This window comes from Silene latifolia, chromosome X (genome assembly GCF_048544455.1).
Source record: "Silene latifolia isolate original U9 population chromosome X, ASM4854445v1, whole genome shotgun sequence".
In the NCBI taxonomy this organism is placed as follows: Eukaryota; Viridiplantae; Streptophyta; class Magnoliopsida; order Caryophyllales; family Caryophyllaceae; genus Silene; species Silene latifolia.
The window spans coordinates 333,589,257-333,609,346 of record NC_133537.1 but is presented as its reverse complement, the minus strand read 5'-3'; the positions used below and the strand labels follow the sequence as shown (position 1 = coordinate 333,609,346).

The 20,090-nt window shown below is 44.2% G+C and overlaps 1 pseudogene; it reads left to right on the top strand.

Moving 5' to 3' along the window:
- Positions 1–3,445: 3,445 nt before the first annotated feature.
- LOC141618807 (replication protein A 14 kDa subunit B-like) lies at positions 3,446–19,742 on the top strand (annotated as a pseudogene).
- The last annotated feature ends 348 nt before the right edge of the window (positions 19,743–20,090 follow it).

The following is a 20,090-nucleotide window of genomic DNA, read 5'->3' as shown; positions in this document are numbered from 1 at the left end:
TGCATGACAGCCAATTGAGTGCATAATCAAACTTAACACAATTAGCCCGTATAGACTAATTTTCGTGCGTTAAAAGGCATACACATGAAATCTCACAAGCCGAATAGTATATTCAATGAGTTAACCCTAAGATAAGGACCTAAACTTTCACATTTTTTTCCATCAAGGACCTCAACGATTTTTTTATACAGTTAAGGACCTCATGCTTGGCTACCGTCATCCCTGCCGTTTAGCTTGACATTGTTTCTAGCAAAACACTAAACCCATTGAAGCCAGAAGGTGATAGCGTTGATGAAGAGGGAAATTGGCATACATTTTATACGGAGTTAATCTCGGGTAATTTATCATATACGTAGTAGATTTATTTTTTGAGTAAATTAATCACTTTTAAGTTTTTTGTCAAATAATTTCTCTGTTTTGGCGGCGTAGTCATTGATTATTTGATTCTTGTATTTGACGAACTACTACAGCAAACGGGTCCCTTACCGACTGATTATATTGGTCGGTAATATTAAAAATCGGTCTATAAAGTATATTATCGACGTATTTTTTTGGTTTCGTTCCAACCGAAGAAAAAGGGTTGGAGAATTTGTTGGTAAAATTATTTACGAGGGAGAGCATGTGGTCAGTTAATTACTGACCAACAGACATGAACGTTATACTACACAGACGATCGGTACCCAAAGACTTGAACAGTCGACAATGAAGGCGAAGTAAGTAAATACAAAAGTGGTCGGTATTAGAAACCCGAAAGCATGCGTTGTTGATGAATTTAGATTGAGTGAAGAGCTTTTGAATCAGATATGATTAAACCATTGAGGTTGTCATTGTTCATGAGCGAAGAGTTTAGAAGAAACAAAGCAAAGATACAATAATGGTACATGCTTCTGCAAAGGCCAATAATTTCCATATTCGTTCTTTTTTGTCGCATATATTGTTGAGATAACGGAAAAGTTAACGGAATCATACACTCAAGTCCTTAACTGTACAAAATAAAAGTATAGGTCCTTAACGGGAAAAAATGTGAAAGTTTAGGTCCTTATCTTATGATTAACTCTATATTCAATCTCAAACAGAACACCAGATTTTTTTTTTCGCAAAATTGAAAAACACGAACCCATACGCAGATTCACATACGCATGCCGGGACACGATACACACTTATTAAATTAACGGATAATTCACGCGGTACCCCTAAAGTTGGTCATTTTGCACAAAATACCCAAATTTTTGATCCGGAAAACTTAATGAGGCCATCAATCGTGTTTACAAACTCAGAAAGTGAAGATTTTTTTTTCAAATCGATCATCTTTTCGAGTACTACGATTTGAAAAAAAAAGTTTGACGAGTTTGGAACTCGTGACATGGAGATATGCTCACTCAAAGTTTGTTCGGTCGAAAAAACTTTGACACACAATAACTCCTAGTAGTTGAATCCAAATGCACCAATTTTTGTTTTCAAATTGTAGTTCTCGAAAAGATAAGCGATTTGGGAAAAAAATTCGTCACTTTTGAAACTCGTAAACACGAGTTATGACCTCTTTAAGATTTACGAATCAAAAATTTGGGTATTTCGTGCAAAATGGCAAACTTTAAGGGTACCGCGTGAATTATCCGTTAAATTTAATCAATCCCAAATAATTTAATATGAAGTGGCCCTGATACCACTTGTTAGAATTAAATCCTTATGAGAACATAAATTCATACTAAATTAATCGGTAAATACTAGATGCGAAAGCGTACCTGATTACATGACAAGAGGTTGGAAGAAACCGTCTGAAGGGACGGTCTTCAGGATTAGGTCTTCTGATAGACACACTCACACACATACCATGGGGATCTCTATACTGATGGGATGCGGGGAGATTAGGTTATTGTGGGGTAACATGGACCATAACCCAAGTGATTTATATATAGTCTCCTTAATTTAATGTGCCCATCATGCATTATTAACCTAATGGGTATCTACACAATTAAGATATCCGGCCCATATTTTATAAGACGTAATTAATATTCCCGTATTCTATTATCCAGATGGATTATTATATTGGGCTAACTTAAACGATTGCAAACAAATACAATCTGTATAATAGTGTCTCCACATAAATAGTATTGAACCCAATATTCTTACATGTCTTCATGTGGGAACTCAACTGATCCTTCTTTTGTATCATGGCTTTGATTGTGACAAGGGTGATTGGGGTGAATTCATTCCTACTGTTTCCATTCTGACCACTTCTTTTATATATGTATTCGTTTTTTTTATCGCACATATGGTGTGTTCCCAGTTGAATCTTCATTGACACCATGCTGGCCATGAGTCAAGAGTTGTCACAGCTCTTACTTTTCCAAAGTCTCATCCTTTCTTTTTTTTTTTTATTCTGATTTCCGAAAAAATGCCTCTATAAAGGCAGAAAAGTTTTTATGTTCTATTTAATTTATCTTTGAATAAAGACTCTATTGTTCTTATATCGTTGTCCAAACTACTGCTTTGCTGCTTGGTGGAGTCCTGACCCTCATTTGCACATTGTATCTTAGTACATGGCCGTTTGGTAGGTTGCTTGCATTGTAAGGCTGCCAGCACGTTCCGCTAAGTCCTGATGATCATTGACTTGGGTTAAAATTGTTCTCAGTAGTAATTTTTACATATGCAGTCATTGGCTTATCTTGAGATTGTTCCTTCAGGCTATAGAAATTTTGACTCAATTTTTAATGTGTTTGCCTTATCCACGGATGATGATTTCGATGGTTTTGCTAAGTGTTGACTCAATTGTCAATAGTTAATGTGATATATCTTGCCTCAGTTACCTAAGTAGTGATGTTAGTTCCCTTTCTTCCGCCTTAGACACTCGCAATTTTAAGACCAGGAGATCTACGTCGATGTTCCAATGAGGCTTCATTCACGAGTGAAATTGACCCTTTGTTAAGATTGTAGGCTGAAGCACTTAAGATCAGACCTTGAATGCATATCATGAATAATGTGCACACTTTTGTAAGAACTTATGTGATAGATTGAGTGGTAACCTTTTATAAGCTCATATAAGACTCACAACTTCATTGAGACGTTTCTAAATAGATTTTGTCACGATGACCATAAAAATCATTCCAATCGTGACTATACAGCCTCCAAATTCAGTTTGTCAGAACCATCCTAATTCAGTTTGTGAGAATCATTCCAATCGTGACTACCTTTTATAAGCTCATGAACACTTGCCCACCATATTTCTCCCTCTGTATTTTAATTTTCTTCCCACTTCTCAAATTATACAACAACATTACCCCAGTGCCTGCTGCAAATTATGTGGGGAATTTTGAAAAGTGGGAAAAAAAACGGAAATACAGAGGTAGTATTTCATATTACATCAATACTTGTCATCACATCTATTGCGAACTCTAATTTTTGGAGTTTAAGCTCTATGATGATATGTTTTTCGTTTCTAAAGCGCCTAAGGAATCACCTGCCACGTGTCTGCAGATTATGGATACCTCAAGCCCTGCTGTTTTTGTAAATGGAGAACTTCTCCGCATGTTTGTTGGGAGAAAGGTTCGCATGGTAATTCAGGTCATATGATCTGATGCTGGCTCTGTACTTGGAAAATCAACTGATGATCAGCAGATAACCATCAAGGGTTCACTGCCAGCTCAACCTCTGTCAACATATGCGGAGGTTATTGGTATTGCAGATGGCAATCAATCTGTTCGAGCTGAGACATGGACCAACTTTGGTGATAACTTTGGTATGTACATCTCCTTCCTTGAAAATGCATTCCTTTTCTGATTTTATTACTTGTGGGTTCATTATAGCGTGCCCTGGTTGCTGTCCTTTATTTTATACGGAGTAACTATGAGTATGGGAACTTTGGATGATACAGAACCTGAATTTTTGAAATGAGTGCCAGATAGTGCCTCCCAGTACCATCTTAAACACATCAGTTAGTAATGACTGAAGGTCACAATGAGCCCTTTTCTTTGATGTAGATAGGTTAGTCATTTTGTAGATTGGACATTCTTTCAAAACTTCATTTCTGCTGTGGAAGACACTGAGCACAGACAGCCCTTCCTCTGTTGAGGAGCACGCACACCATCGAACATCCCCCCTACTACTAAGAGAATAAAAATTCTCAAAAGTTTTCCCTCCAAACTCCACCTACTTATATAAGGAAAGAAATAAAATTTTTCCCATTAAGCTATAATCTTTTTCTTAAAGCATGACTTTTTTTATTAAATTCTAAATTATAATTATATAATGTTTTAATCAAAATAAAATAAAAGGAATAGAAAATTATAAAATACAAAATCATTAATTTTTCTTCGAAAATGACTTAATGCATACTTAAACTATATAAAACTGTTCCGGGTATGAATTCCGAAGTAGGTTTGTTTACCACGCTAGCTTTGTCGAATAATGCCCCTTCTAGCTTTGATTGCTCTCCTCGGCTTTCTCCTGCAACAACGAGCAAACTGAGGGCTTGGCTTTGTGCCAAGCGTACTCACTCCGACGCTCAAGTCAGTGAACTTATTGTGATTAAGTAGTATGTTGCTTGATGATGTGAATTGTAGAGAGATGAGAGAGATAATACCAATTTAAGTGGTTCTTAGGTTAGATTCTGGATCCCCTTCTCAATGAGAGAGGTGGAGTATTTATAGACTTTCACCTTTTGTCACGTAGTGGCCAAGTGGCCAAGTGGCTAGCAGGTGGAAAGACCGATCCGACCTCGGCCGAGGGACCCTGTCGGGCCGAAGGGCCCAGATTGACTCCATGCCGAGGGGTCTTGGATATGAGTACGCGGATGTGTCTCCTACCGGCTAGTTAGCAGCCGAGAGAGATCGGTGATCGGCCGATAGGCCGCACGGATATCTTTGTTTAAAGTCGTTGACCGGCGTGGATATCTTTGACCTTGCTCAATATGTTGACTTGGTCGGCGGTGCGAATATGCCCCATCAATTTGCCCCCAGCGTAGTCTATGCCGTGGTATGGCTCCGATGTATGTTGAGCGTATATTCGCACAAGTGAAAATTTTCTCGCTTCTTCTTCTCCCTCGGCTTACTTCAGACAGGCCGTACCATATCCCCCCTCCACATGGATGGGTATTTGGACATCAAATGTGGAAGAGAAGATGTTTGTGGCTAGGTGGACCCAAGGTTGAGAGTGCTTAGGTGTGCTTTTGATTGCCCCGGCCGTGCTACCTAGCTTGGTTAGTCATATTGCCGGCGGAGAACAGATACTTTAGGATTTTGCTGAGGAAGATGAATAGGCAAAGGGATAAGAAGGGGCGTGTTGAAGACGCTTGGTTACTGTTGCATTGATTGACGTTCAACTGTTGCGTCGATTGACATTCCGTACGCATGCGCATGCCGACATGTGTCTCTTCGTTGATTGGCTGACGCTTCATGGGCTGCGCTTTGATTGGTCCTCCTTTGCGGGCCTTGGCCTATAAATACCAGATCTTTGAAGTGAAATTGGTTACTAATTTCATTCATTCCAAAAATTTTTCTTCTTTCTAGATCTAGAACTTCAAGTGTTTCTTTCTCTTCCAATCTTCAGAATTTTTACGTCGGCGTAGCACTTTTCTTCAAGGTAAACCAAAAAAAACTTATCAACTTTTTAATTTGCTTTAAGTAATTGTTGTGAACCATGTCTTCTGCTGACGCCGGTCCCAATAACCGTGCACTGGGGGGTTCCTCGGTGCGTTTTGATGAGGAGGAGGCGGTAGCCGCCGTTCCGTTAAGGTCGGGGGGCCGTAGGTCTCCTTCTCCTGAAGTTGACCGCAAAGTCCTGGAGGAGTGGGAGGATGATGACGATGTTGATGATGATGAGGAAAGGAATCCTTCCGGTGGGGAGAGGTCAACAGTCCTGCATCATTATGATGCCTGTACTACCTACTCGGCGCCCGATCGTGGTTTTATCGATAAGTTCATCCGCCGCTCCGCTCAATTTTTCAAGATCACTTCTTTTTGGCCAGGGGTACAACATTGTTATCCCTGGAGAGGGTCAGGCCGTCTGTTGCCCTCCCCCGGGTCACATCGGCGTATATATGAGGCACCTGGAGTATGGTCTCCGGTTTCCTCTCAATATGTACGTTTCTACCATAATTCAGGCGATGAACGTTGCGGCGCGCAGCTTCACCCTTTGGCCGTTAGGACTATAGTCGGCTTCGTGTGGCTGTGTCGCTTCAGGGGGTGATCCCAACGGTAAACTTATTCCGCCGAATTCATTTTCTTCGAATGAATGTTCAAGGTGGCCGGGGTGGTATAGCGTCCGGATCGAGCCAGGCTATCTCACCGTGCCTAAGCTCACCTCTTGCAAGGGCTGGAAGGAACGGTGGGTGTATGTCGAGGTCCCGGATGATTATCCGTTGCCTCGGTCTTTTCGGACCACGTTAACTTGCGGTGCGAGAGTAGGGGGGAGCGTGAGAAGATGATCCCTAAGGGCAAGAATAAGATGGACGCCGCAAAGGTCTGTCTCAACGAGGACGAGACGCGGGCATTGAAGCTTTTCGAGGTCGATGACGATGGGACGCCGAAAGTTTGGTTGCCCCCGACGCAAGTCATCCAGATGGATGAGCCGCTTTGCCACGTCGGCCTCATACCGGCCCTAGCACGGGGTGAGTGGGGTCGGTGTGAGGCCCATTTCTGTTTTAGCGTTCTTGTTTTTGTGCCTTGACTTGTTCCTTTGTCTAACTCTTACTTTGTTTCTTTTACGAGAACTTTGGCTCCGTTACTGTCGAGCAATTCCTCAAGAAGATGGGACTTGACAAAGATGGTAACGTGCAGGAGAGGAATCCGAAGGTCGATGTACATGACCGCCGTCCGTCGCCTACTGACCTCATGGATCAAAAGCTGAAGAGCTTGGACGAGGCGGAGGCTCAGGCCGAGGTAGCTGCTGCCATTCCGCGCCGGGTCCGAAAAGCCAAGTCTTCGGCGGCTACGGTGTTAACCTCAGTTCCGCCTCCAACTCCCGCTGTCCCGAAGAAGGTGGAAATCGTCGACATTGTCGACGGGAGGATTCCGATCTTTGAGGATCTCCACTTAGGCGTAAGAGGAAGAGGCCTACCCCTACCGCCGATGCTTCTGCTGCCACAGCTCATGCTAACGATGGCGCCGAGGGAACGGGTCAATCGGCCAAGAAGAGCAAGCCCTCCGGTACAGATCTAACTTGCGGCTCAGATTTAGCCGGCTCATTAGATATACCTGATGACCGGCTCTCTGGTATGTCCGTGAACGTTGACGTGGACTCTTTGATTGAATTTTTTGTAGATCAACCGGCGCAGTCTGTCCCAATTACTGAGCGGCGAATTGAGGAGAGGCCTGTGCAGACGGCGGGAAAAAATGCCACCGCCGACTCTATTCTCGCGTCGATATCCAACGACCAGCTCATAGCGGAGGGCACAAGGCTGGGCAAGAGGATTGGGAAGTGGTCCGAACTGGCCGGCTTTCGCATTAGGGAGCAAGAAGAGGCCCTGACCAAGACGGGACCGTTGATAGAACGGCTGAAGCTTGATGTTGTGGCCGCAGGGGGTAGCCGGAAGGCTAAGCTTGATCTCCTTTGCTGCGCACGAGCGCGTGTGGAGGAAGTTGAGAAGCTGCTTTGTCGGCCGAGAAGGCCAAGTTAGAGGTCACGACCTCGCCGCCGCCAAGTTGCGGGAGGAACGGGACAGGTACAAGGGCGGCTACGACGTTGTTGTCGCCCAAAGGGAGGAGTCGAAAAGGGCGTACCGGCTCCAGGCGGAGTCACATAGGGGTACCAGTGCTATCCTTGCCCAAAGGGAGAAGGATATTGAGATGCTTCAAAAGAAGATTATCCCCCGCATGTGTGCTCAATATAGGGACCTGACCGAAGAAACCTTCAGGGAGGTGATTGGGGAGCTGTATCCGGATGGCTCCTTTCCGTGGCCAAAATTTGACGGGCTGTTCGACGATAGGCTCGAGGCTAACGAGAAAGCTGTGGCGGATAAGGCTGCCGAGGATGCGAGGGCCAAGAAGGAGGAAGGGGCGGCCGCGGAAAAGGCGGCTCTTGCTGAGAAGACGAGGGCGGCCAGAGAAGAGTCCATTAAGGCCAAGGCCGCTGAGGATGCTAAGGCTGCCAAGAAAGCTGAGGATGCCAAGGCCGCCAAGAAAGCTGAGGATGCTAAGGCTGCTAAGAAAGCTGAGGATGCTAAGGCTGCCAAGGAAGCTGAGGATGCTAAGGCTGCCCAGATTGCATCTAAGCCGCCCACCAAGGATGATGCTGCTGATGGCGGCAAGGGCAAGCAGCAACAGGCATAGGGAGACGGGCGGTCGTCACCAGGCTCACCCGGCGTCTCGGATAGCTTCAGCTATTCGGGGGCCAACTATTAAGCCTTTTCTCCCTGCCATCCTTTTGGCGCTTCAAAGAACCAGTCCGTAACCTTTTGCTTTACTCTTCCTTGTATTTTGTAAAACCTTGGTAGGTAGAATCTTGGCTTATCCCAAAGGGGACGGCCGTCGTCTGTATTTCTCCTTCTTGTAACTTCGTTATCTTTTTCTTAATGAGAATTTGCTTGCTTCGCCTCTGGCTTGGCCGAGGCCTTTGATTTATTCCTTCACTTGTCTTCTTGCGTTAATTAATTGAGCGCTTTTCGTTTTACCTTTGGCTTTAGCCGAGGCGATTTAGAATGCGTATCTCAACCGTGTGTTTAACGTCTTTAGATTCGGTCTTAATTTGCCGAGGCGCTTGCGTTAATTAATTGAGCGCTTTTCGTTTTACCTTTGGCTTTAGCCGAGGCGATTTGAATGCGTCTCAACTCAAGTGTTTAACGTCTTTAGATTCGGTCTTAATTTGCCGAGGCGATTCGTTAATTAATTGAGCGCTTTTCGTTTTTACCTTTGGCTTTAGCCGAGGCAGTTTAGAATGCGTATCTCAACTGTGTTTAACGTCTTTAGATTCGGTCTTAATTTGCCGAGGGCAGTTGCGTTTCACTCGTCTCTTCCCGGTCAGTTACCGGGGCAACGGAGTTTACGTTTTGACCGCCGTTGAACATATGTTAGCATATCGGCTCGTCCCCCCGTCACTCCCGTTAAAGGCCGAGGTGATCGAGGTTTTGGCTCTGTCTGCTGTGTACATACGTTAGCATGCCTTCTTTTGCACCGGGGTGACCGCCGTTGTGTTTTCCTCGACATGACTATGGAGGGGATTAACACTTTGATGGAAAATGGGGATGACTCCTATTTAGATATGAACATGCATTGGGGTGCCAACAATTGTTTTGGGCACCTCATTTGCTATACAAAGTATTTTCTGAGATTGTCGGTGTTCCAATGGCTCATCAGAGGTACATCCCCCATGTCCGTCAACCGGTATGTACCCGGCCTCATTTCTTCAACTACCTTGTAGGACCTTCCCGATTGGCCTTCAACTTACCATGAATGTTTCCTTTATTGGTGGCGGCTGACTTCCTTAGGACCAGGTCACCTACCGTTAGATCCCTTTTGTGGACCCTTCGGTTGTAGGCCCTTTTCATTCGGCTCTGATATATCGCTAAGTTGAGGCGTGCTGCATCTCGGCTTCCTTCGACCAGGTCTAGGGAGGTTCTTAGGCCTTCCTCGTTTCATCCGGGTTAAAAGTAGCCGTTCAATGTTGGCACCGTTGCTTCAATCGGCAGATCGCTTCGACCCGTAGACTAAGTGGAATGGACTGTACCCCGTTGCCTCTTTCTCCGTGGTTCGAAGGGACCACAGAACGCCGGGTAGCTCATCGGCCCATCTTCCCTTGAGGTCTTCAACTGTCTTCTTCAAGCCGTTGAGGATTGTTTTATTGGCCGCCTCTCCTGCCCGCCCGCTGCTACGGGGGTGGCGGACGGAGGAGTATGCAAATTTGATGCCAAGTTCTTCCAACCAACTCATTATTGTATCACTCCAAAACTCTCGGCCATGGTCGAACACCATGACTTGGGGTAACCCAAAACGAGTTATGACGTTTTCCCATCACCTTTCTTACGGCCGTCGCGGTCTTGGCGTGCATCTACGACCAACCCATTTGGTGAAGTAATCGACGGCGACGATTAGGAACCTTCTTCCTCCGGATGCCGTCGGAAATGGCCCTAGTAGATCCATTCCCCACTGTGCAAAAGGAAGAGGACTAAGCACCTATGCCGCAGTCTCGGGAAGGTGCATGTATCACCGGAGCATGCATCTGACAGTTGTTGCATTTTTTTGTTTTGTTTCTGGAATCTTCAAGCATGGTGGGCCAGAAGTAGCCGGCTCGGAGAGCTTTGTGGGCTAGTGTTCTTGCCCCCATGTGATGACCACAGATGCCTTCGTGTATTTCTGTCAGTATTAGCTCTGCATCGGCTGGACCGACACACTTCAGGAGTGGCCTTGTCACGGACCTCCTGTATAACTCTCCTTCAAATACCAAGTACCTTGCTGCGATCCTCTTTATCTTTTGTGAGAGATTGCGGTCCTCCGGTAGCTCATGTGTCAGTTTATACCTCTTTATCGGCGTCATCCATGTCGTCTCGGCTTCTACGTCGCACACCACGCTGATGGTTTCGTCAATGCTCTTAGCGTTCCTGATGTCCACTAGCACGGTTCGGCTGATATTCCTGATGGTTGAACGCCGCTTTGAGAGAGCGTCGGCCCGGTTGTTCTCGGACACGGGGATGTGTCGCATTTTGAATGACTTCAATTTTGAGGTCTCGGCTTTTACCTTTTCCGGGTATCTTACCATCCCATCGTCCCGAGCCAGTACTCTCCTTCGTATTGGTTAGTTACCAAGAGAGAGTCTGTTTTCAAAATGATGTGTTCTGCCCCGGCGGCTCTGGCTAACTCAACTCCGGTTATCACTGCCTCATATTCGGATTCGTTATTTGAGGTTGAGAAGGCAAACTTCAAAGCGTACTCGAACTCGTCCCCGCTTGGGCTGATGATAAGGATGCCGGCTCCTGAGCCGTTCGTTGTGGAGGATCCATCGGTATATACCTCCCACATGCCGGGACATGACTCTTCCTGATACGTGCACTCGGCCAAGAAGTTCCGCGGCGCTTTGTCCTTTTATCGAAGGCCTTGGTTTGTATTGAATGCCGAAGCCAGATAGCTCCACTGCCCATTTGATAAGTTTGCCTGATTGTTCGAATTTTTCAAGTGCTTTCTCCAACGGCTGGTCGGTTAAGACCGTCATGGGATGTGCGTCGAAGTAGGGTTTCAACTTCCTTGCGGCAACAACCACGGCAAAGGCTGCTTTTTCAATCAGCGGGTAGTTTCTCTCGGCGGGCAACAGTGTATGGCTGATAAAGTATATTGGGTGCTGCTGCTTGTTTTCTTCTCTGACGATTACGGCACTGACCGTGGCCGAGGTTACTGCTAGATATAGATATAGCGTTTCCCCCAGCGTCGGTCTGGACAGGGTTGGGAGAGTTTGCAGATGGGCTTTCAGTTGTTCGAAGGCTGTGCTCTGTTCCTCCCCCCAGCAGAAGTCTTTATTCCCTTTTAGCACTTTGAAGAATGGGGTGCTCTTGTCGGCTGACCGAGAGATAAAACGGGCAAGGGCCGCCATCCTCCCGGTCAGTATCATAACCTCTTTGCGATTCCTCGGCTCCGGCAGGTCTAGAATTGCTTGGACTTTCTCCGGATTGGCATCAATTCCCCTGGCGCTAACAAGCACGCCGAGGAATTTGCCGGCCCGGACACCGAAGTTGCATTTTGTAGGGTTAAGCTTCATCTTGTATTTCCTTAGTGAACAAAATGTCTCGTGTAAATCGGCTAGGTGCTCGCCGTCAGACTTACTCTTGACAATAGTATCGTCGACGTAAGCCTCGATGTTTCGCCCTTTTTGATTTTGGAATACTTTGTCCACCAGTCTTGTGTAAGTCGCGCCGGCGTTTTTCAAACCAAACGGCATCATCTTGTACATGTAGGTGCCGTGTATGGTGATGAATGCGCATTTAGGCATGTCTTCCTCTGCCATGAATACCTGATGGTATCTCGAAAAGGCGTCGAGCGGCTCGGATTGTGTAGCCTGCCGTCGCATCTATTAAGCTATCTATCCGAGGCAAGGGGTAGCAATCTTTCGGGCATGCTTTATTAAGTTGCGTAAAATCAACACACATCCTCCACCCCCCTGATGACTTTTTAACCATTACAACATTAGCTAGCCATTCAGGGTATGTACAAGGGATGATAAAGCCTGCCTCTAACAACTTATCAACCTCGGCTTTGATGGCATCCTCTTTTTCGGCCGAGGAGTTTCTCACCCTCTGCCTCACAGGCGGGCGCTGGGAGTACGTTCACTTGTGAACGATGACCTCTCGGCTTACACTGCATCTCGGCGGTGAGTACGCAAAGACGTCTTTGTTCCTCCTCAGCAGGTCTAGGAGATCGGCCCTGAATTTTGGCTCCAGGCCGACACCGACAGTTACGGTGCGTCCTGGATCGATCTCTATCTGCTCGGTCTCTGCCCCTTCGACCATGCCGACGTGGTTGGTGCTCATCGGTTCGTCTTCCTGTCGTAAGGATGGGTTCTTCCCTTTTTCCTCTTTCTTTGCTACCTTGAAGGATTGCATGTTGCATCCTCTGGCCGATATTTGGACGTTGACCACCTCGTCTTTTTCGTTCTTTGAGACGAGTTTATGAACCTCCCCGCGGTCCGAGACATACATCAGTGTCAGGGCCCGGATGGACATTACAGCATCGACCTCACTCAGGGTGATACGACCGATGAGAACGTTATATGCGGATGAGCCGTCGATGACCACGAACTCGGACATCACATTCTTGGCCGCGTCAGACTGGCCGAACATCACCGGTAACTTGATAGACCCCAGGGGGACCAAGCCTGCCCCGGAGAAGCTGTACAATGGGTTGGTGCATGGGCTAAGGTCCGCAATTTTCAGGCCGAGCCCTAGAAAGCACTCCCTGAACATGATGTTCGTGTAAGCACCCGTGTCAATCAGGCATCTCATGACCAGGTGGTTGGCTATGTCTAAGTGGACTACGAGTGGGTCGCTATGCGGGGCGATGATTCCTTCGTAGTCCTCCTTCCCAATAGTTATGTTCGGGATGTTGGAAGCGCGGGCCGCTGTAGTGGGCACGAAGTTGACGGCCCGATCTGATCCCGTTCAGTCAAGCCGTTTGTGTCCGCGAGCGGATCCGCCGTTCTCGTTTCCCCCGATGACAACATGAATTGTTCCTATTCGTTCAAAGACGGATTTTTTATCTGAGCCACCGGTGTTAGTCTTTTGGCCTCCGGCAACATACTTGCCGAGGCTCCCTTTTCGGATCAGCTCTTCAATGGCATTCTTCAAATGCCGGCAGTCGTTGGTTAAGTGACCGGTGTGGCCGTGGTACTCACAAAGATAAATGGCTCGTGTCACCGTCCCCCTAGGTTTGGGGGCCTTTCCCACTTCGCCCCTCGTTTACGCTCGGGAGAAGACCTCGGCGGCCGATACGACCAAGGGGGTGTGATCTTTGTACTTCTTATGGTAGTACGGACTGAACTCCCCGGCGTCCGCCGGTTCTCGCTTCTGGCGGGCTGTCGGTCCGTGACCTATTATTGTCACGGCGCCCTTCGTCCGGCTTGTCCTCCCGGTGGCTCTTTCTTTCTGAGTGCCCGGCCTCGCCGTGGCCTATCCATATTTTGTGATAGTCTTCGACCTTAATGGCCTGGTCGGCCAATTTCTGGCGGACTCAAGGCTCGGGCCACCGCACTTGATGAGCTCGTTTTCAAGTCCCCTCCGGGAGGCCTTTCATCGCGCGAAGGCCGCTAGTTCGGCTGTTCGGCTCCCTAATCTGCTGAACCCCGGCATCGAACCTCTTCACATAGCTTCGGAGTGACTCGCCTCCCTCCCCGCTCGATGGTCGAGAGATCCGATGTCTCGACGGCTCTCCTTTTATTGGTAGAGTCTTGGGCCAAAACGCGTCTCTTAGGTCGGAATAGGAGTATACCGACCCATCGGGTAGCCCCTTGTACCGGCTTTGCGCCATTCCAACCAAGGTCGTTGGGAAAATTCGGCACTGCACCTCGTCGGGTTGCTCCCACACCGACATGTGAGACTCGAAAGCCTCGGCATGATCGGTTGGGTCGCCCTCTCCTTTGTATGATATAGATGGTAGCTTTAGCTTTGGCGGCACCTGGGTCTCTAGGACGTAGGCACTGAGGGGCTGTCTGACCACGTGTCTAATGACACGCGGCGATCGGCTCCTCGCATCCTTAGTCCGGCCCCCCTCCCCGTGGCGGGAAGGGCTTCTTCTCCGACTCTGGTGAGTCGGACTCCTTCTTCGACTCTGGTGAGTCGGACTCCTTCTCCGACTCTGGTGAGTCGGACTCCTTTCGCTCGTCTGGGGCATGCCTCGTGGGTGTCGCGGCGACATCGTCCTTCCGCGAGTGCGGGAAGGGCTTAGTTCTACCACTGACACTCTGGGCTCCCCGCGTCTTGGTAGGCTCGGCCTCTCTTAGTGCTTCGTTCGGGTTTCTCGAGTCACCTTTTGGGCCCTAGCTTCCTGGACGGGTCCCGCCGCTCTTGTCGGTGTGACAAAGTGTGAGCCGCGACCGACACCGACAATCGAGTCCGGGGAGTCGCTTTGCTTTGCATCAACCACACGCCCCATGACGGTGACCTGGTCGGCGGGCAGCGGCGTATCTGGCATTATTGGCATCCCGAACTCCGGTTGAATTATCCGGCTGGTGGAGGGCTGCACAACTCCAGAATTGTGGACGGTATCATCCGGGTGGAGGGGCTCTTCGGTTACGAACACCTCTTGTTCTTTTGACATCTTCTTAGCTTTTTGGGTGGGTTTTTTTTTTTTTTTTTTTTTTTTGGTTTGGGAATGACTAGCTTCTAGTATCTATCCCCACAGACGGCGCCAATTGTTCCGGGTATGAATTCCGAAGTAGGTTTGTTTACCACGCTAGCTTTGTCGAATAATGCCCCTTCTAGCTTTGATTGCTCTCCTCGGCTTTCTCCTGCAACAACGAGCAAACTGAGGGCTTGGCTTTGTGCCAAGCGTACTCACTCCGACGCTCAAGTCAGTGAACTTATTGTGATTAAGTAGTATGTTGCTTGATGATGTGAATTGTAGAGAGATGAGAGAGATAATACCAATTTAAGTGGTTCTTAGGTTAGATTCTGGATCCCCTTCTCAATGAGAGAGGTGGAGTATTTATAGACTTTCACCTTTTGTCACGTAGTGGCCAAGTGGCCAAGTGGCTAGCAGGTGGAAAGACTGATCTGACCTCGGCCGAGGGACCCCTGTCAGGCCGAAGGGCCCAGTTGACTCCATGCCGAGGGGTCTTGGATATGAGTACGCGGATGTGTCTCCCGGCTGGCTAGTTAGCAGGCCGAGAGACGGGTGACTGGCCGATAGGCCGTACCGGATATGCTGTTTAAAGTCGTTGACTGGCTGTGGATATCTTTGACCTCGCTCAATATGTTGACTTGGTCAGCGGGTGCAGAATATGCCCCATCAAAAACATATTAGGATACTAGGCCCATTAGGGCCGACTATCATTAGGGTTAAGTTATGACGGCTACCGTCTAGGGTTTAGATTAATATGGTTTATTATATATATCGCCTCCATGTATTCAATGAGGCATACAATCAATAATACAATTCTCCCTTATGCAATCTCTCCTCTATAATCTTATCAAAACAATAAAATAATATTATTAGCTACATGGAAAAAAACTCATTAAGATAATTTAAGCAAAGTTATAAAATAAAATCATTAACTTTATGTTAAAAAAAATTCATGACATACTACGTTTTTTTTCTCATATTAAAATACAATTAGGTGAAATATAAAAATTTGAAGGTATAAAATTTGAAATGAATCCTCCTATATACTAAGAGAATAAAATTCTCCAAAGTTTTCCTCCCAAAAGGTATCAAGCTAAATAAGAAAACAATAATACTTCTTTCTTTAAATTATTATCATTTCATCAAAATATAACCTTTTAATCAAATAATAATATTTTCTTTGAAAATATAAATTATAATATTTTAATTAAAGAAGATAAATTCACTATAATTTTATAAACTGTAAATTTCAAAATTTTTGTTATGTATTATTATATATATGAGAGAATGACTTGACACATTTTGTATAAAACAAAATATTAAATACCAATAGTATAATTGTTACATTCTCTAATATCCCTATCTAAAAAACCGCGCATTTGCGCGGGATCTATACTAGTTAAATAGAAATACCTTTACTCTTACTGGAAGGGGGTTATTTGATCTTTTTTGCATTTGCCATATTCTAAAATGTTATGCTGAAAATCAAGGGCCAGTCGGCTGTATTGTTGCAAGCGCTTTAACCCGAGAACTTTTTTTGAAATTTAAGAAAGATGAAATGCATGTTAATATTGTTGTATGTGAAAAGTATGATAGAATTATGTGAAAGGTTAGAATTGCATTAGAATTGCATGAGTTACATTGATGAATAATAATACATATATATAGTGATCTACAAACAATAGAAAACTAACCTAATACAACTAACTAGCCGTAATACAAAAGATATGGGTATACAAATATTTAGGAAAATATAATCAATGAGAATAAACAAATGATCCTGAGTATATTAACAATATAAGGTGGAGATATGAGTGAATCCTTGAATATTCTTATCATGCCCCCGCAAGATGGACGTACTGAAGGTGAGGCCGATCTTGGACATGAGTGAGGAGAACTGAGCATGTGGAGGGTGATTATTTCCGGGATGTTGGGCAGGAGATGCGGGAATGCCACGGCGTGGGTTTGGTGGTTAAAGGAGATGCTTGGGTGTGTGACTGGGAACGACTACCAAGACTGGTGGATGAGGTACGAGTATGATGCGAACAAGGAAAGGCAACGGAGAAGTGGCGGTGATCGTCTGAGGTATAGGGGTTCGCCGATGGCGTCGTAAAGTGGTGAAGCAATGGTGGTTCATTGGCGGTCAGACTACCAAAGTCATGTGCCAGAGTGGGTGAATGGGGCCATTGGCCATGTTTAAGTATGCCCTAACCCCTAAGGCGTAGGGTAGGATTGGTAGTGAATAATCTTTTTTTTTTTTTTTTGTAAATACTGCAAAGAGAAATAGTTTCATTGGAGTAAGGGTAATTTAAAGCTAGTTATGCGAGTCTCAAACGAAGATGAATCTTCGGTTGAAACACCATAAGAATTTTTAGGATACAAAAGTGACGAGTTTGTGTTTTATTTACATTGTAGTGGCCGAAAATGTAATGGTGGGGTTGTTTTGACAAGTTTGCCTGGTTTGCGTGACTTGTACGCACCATGAGGTGGGTTTTGGTGCGCCCGAGCAGAGCATGAGAGTGACCGGTCTGAAACGAGCAGCGGCAAATATGTAATTGAAAGGTGGTGAAGCATAGGGTTCACCAGTGGTCGTACCACCAGATCTAACAACGGTGGTGCGGGATTGGTGGGTGACATTCTGTATTTTTGTGGGTGTCGCAGGTGATAATTGGTTTTAGGGATTTATTTGCATAAGGTTGGTCCAACAGGTGAAGGTTTGTAAACCATGAAGAAGGAGCCGAGTATGGATAGGCCATAGTGGCAAGATGCATGAGATTATTTGTTTTATTGAGAATCAATTGTTAAAAGAAAAGGTTGGTTTGGTTAGAGGTCTCATGACAATTCAGGTTGTTGTCATGGTAGAGAAATTGAGGGCCGTGATTTAAGGAGGGTTCTAGATTTGAACTGTCAAGTGGTGATGTGATTTCTTGCGGTAATACAAGGGTTGTAGACATATCACAAATTGAAGATAAAAAGTTTTGGTTATCGTGTTGTAAAGGTCACATATGAGTGGTTTTTATGGTGATTGGGAGGTTTGTGGCTAAGAGGGCGATGAGTTTTTGTGAGTTTAGTGGCCAAGAGGCTTGTGAGTTGTGACATGGGCAGATGAGTTTTGGCCAGATTTTGATGGTGGCTAAATATTAGTGCTGACTGGAACGGCTATGGCCAAAATTAAGTGGTGACCAAGAGAGTGCTGGTTGAAATATCGATTGTGGGTTTGATGCAATTCTGGGGGTGGTGGCAGCGGAAGAGGGTTAGCAGTTTTTTGGACGTAGCAAAGTCGGGTTTTGGAGGGTGGTTTTGCTAGCGCCTAAAAATTAGGATCTACTCTGAGGGGTTAACCTCTATCTAGAGCACGAAGCTCTGATACCATGATAGAATTATGTGAAAGGTTAGAATTGCATTAGAATTGCATGAGTTACATTGATGAATAATAATACATATATATAGTGATCTACAAACAATAGAAAACTAACCTAATACAACTAACTAGCCGTAATACAAAAGATATGGGTATACAAATATTTAGGAAAATATAATCAATGAGAATAAACAAATGATCCTGAGTATATTAACAATATAAGGTGGAGATATGAGTGAATCCTTGAATATTCTTATCAAAGTATTCAAAACTAGTTTATATCCCGCGCAATGAATGCGCGGTATTCATAGACTTTTTATTTTTGTATACTTAATCATGCTAAATTAACAGCTCATTAATTTTTCATATTTCACGTTATTATATTTTGAGGAAAAAAATCGAACTTTAAAATTATTCAAGAAAACTAAGTAAAATTGAACTGTAAAATAATAGTGGTATCTCATTAATTGTTTATTTTTCTCGTTATTATATTTTGTTTCGAGTAAAAAATAAATTAAAACTGAAAATTAATCCAAGAGGATTGAGGAATGTGCTGAAATACATTTTTTAAAATTATTTTTTATACCACAACGCTAATGATTCCAATTTATAAATTCTCTCAACTTTTTTTTTGTTATGAAAGTAATCAAAACCAGTTATAGTTTTGTTTATACATAGTATCAATATTATGAGTCAAGTCATTATCAAATAATAATATCAATAAAAAGTTTAATATTTTGTCTTATATTATTTATACTTTAATTAAAATATAATAGTTTAGTTTTTAGTGAAAATTATATAATTTGATGAAAAGATTAATTTTTATGAAAAGAATTATATAATGAAACATATTATAATTATTAATTTCCTTATTTAGTGAATATAATTAAATTATCAATAGCTTCCTTATTTAAAAAGATGCTTTTTGGAGGGAAATTTATGAGTTCACCTATTCATTTAGTAAATATGTCTCACATATTTGGTTAGCAAAGGGTCTTAATGAGTGTTGGAAACATGTAGTTGGTTATGTTTCACTCATGCAATGCTCTTAAGGAAGACGTAAATAATTACGCCCGGTAACCGGAAAGTAGTACCCGATCGATTTCCACAAATGTTAAAATAATGATTCTCAGAGTTAGGGTTCATATGAGTATCCCTGAATCCTGATAGTAGTTGTAGTCTTCTAGTGGGTAGTAATCGGAAGTGATTGTCTTCCCATTATATTTCATATAGTGTAGAATTAACGAGCTTTTAATGAATTCAATTCTCGGTTTTACCCTCCATGAATTGTGAATTGTTTTAAATGGATAAGTGATTCAGAGTGTTGACTCGAAACTCATGAAGTAACTATTAGTTGGTTGGTTTGGTGCAGATGCAAGTAACTACAATCAACTATGCCAGCTTGCAAATGGGGAATACAAGCACTTGTTCATCTGATTCGATGCTCTGATTACGGGATATGATTGTCTAGTGTTATTGGGTTCATGTTAATTTTGGTTTATTAGTTCATCGAGCCGACTGCAAGATTTGGTTTTTATCTTCTTATATGTAAAATGGCTAATAGAATTAATGGCGTGTTAGACTTGTGGTTGAATCAATCTTAAGCTAAGGCTGGTGACTTCGACGACCTCTATCCAGTATCCATCCATGTTTCCCTTGCCTTTGAAACCTTAATTCATTTATTAGTTCATCGAGCCGACTGCAAGATTTGGTTTTCACAATTTGATTCGATGTTTTGCTTTTTTGAGACGAGCCTCTAACTTTAATATTTACAAAAATATATTTGATAGAAAATTATAAAAATTATACCATTAAATTCCTTATGAAAAACTTTTTCATATGAGTATACATATCACTATATTTAAGCATATAATTTGAGAGATATTGAAGAGAAGAGTGTGTGTCTCAAAATATGAGAAAGTCATATATAGAAAAATAGAGGGAATATGTTATTAAATGAGTTTTTACTTTACACAATA